Genomic DNA, 1,219 nt, shown 5'->3' with positions numbered 1-1,219 from the left:
TCTCTCTCCTCTTCTCTTTCCTCTAACTAAACCAAAATTTATTAATTTATTCCTTATAGCCAACTGACTCAACTCTATTGTACTTGTTTTAAGAGCATATCCAACAACCGTCCAACTCGCAGCGTGCCGTTCGTCTGTTTTGGCGCGGCGGCCACCGCTCGCTCCAGTGACCGCTGTAAAATGCAGCGCGCGCGTCTAGCTTCAGCAGGCGCATTAAAATATTGCGCGCGCTCTCGCACAATACATATATATACATAGATATTTCATAGATAGATAGATAGATAAAACGATACATAGATATTTCACAATACATAGATAAAACGATACATCGCAAGATAGATCAAAAACTACGGTGTAACTAGATAAAAACTACGGTGCAACTACTAGAACCTACTCTCTGTCGTCCTCCTCCTCCTCATCATCATCCTCGGTGTCCGAGGTATCGAGCCAAATATCATACCAACGTTCAACATCATTCCCGAAGAACGAGGTCCCACCATTGTTGACGACCTCGCACTGCGATATGGCCAATGCCTTGCGCCGACGCCCGTCATCCCGCTCCTCGCGGCTACTTGCCGTCCTCTCCGCTCAGAAGGCGTTCTCGGCGGCGACGTCCTCCGGGTGGCGCCAGTGCCACTCCGTCATGGCTCGTTCGTCCTCCTCGGCGACGAGGAGGCGGCGCTGCCGCCGACGGTGGTCCTCACTGTCCTGGTCTGTTATCAGACGAGGCAGAGGGGCGAGGTCTCCCCTCTGCGCGCGCGTCTGTTATCACTCGCGCGTGTAGACGTCCTGGAAATTCATCTGCCCGCGAGGCCTCCCTAGGCGCCACGCCGCCGCATCGTACGCGTGAACGGCCTCGTGCGAGGTCTCGAACGTGCCGAGGCCTAGACGGACGTCGCCGGACCGGATCTCGGCGTAGTAGGCGCCAGAGGGGCGCTCGTGGACGACGCGGTAGCCCGAAGATCCACGGGGGCGCAGCGGCATGGTGGCTCGGTGGGGGTGCGTCGATGGTGGGGCGGCAGAGGCAGCGACGAGGAAGCGGCAGAGCGCGCGTAACAATGTTGAGGACGATGGGCAGCCGCGTGGCGAGCGTCGCATTTTAGGCGTGCCGGAAGCGGTGCGCCAAATCTAACGCACGGCCGCCCGCTTTTTCTCGCGCGCGCAATCGTTTACAACACGCGCTAATTTTCAGTCTCCGTAGGAGCGCGCGTTTCCATCG

General features: G+C 57.0%; 1 pseudogene; it reads right to left on the bottom strand.

Annotated features, from left to right (window-relative positions):
* Positions 1 to 390: 390 nt before the first annotated feature.
* LOC123399766 lies at positions 391 to 984 on the bottom strand (annotated as a pseudogene).
* Positions 985 to 1,219: the final 235 nt, after the last annotated feature.

Source organism: Hordeum vulgare, chromosome 5H, assembly GCF_904849725.1.
Source record: "Hordeum vulgare subsp. vulgare chromosome 5H, MorexV3_pseudomolecules_assembly, whole genome shotgun sequence".
NCBI lineage: Eukaryota > Viridiplantae > Streptophyta > Magnoliopsida > Poales > Poaceae > Hordeum > Hordeum vulgare.
The sequence above is the reverse complement of the archived record's forward strand: the minus strand, read 5'-3'. Positions and strand labels throughout refer to the sequence as shown.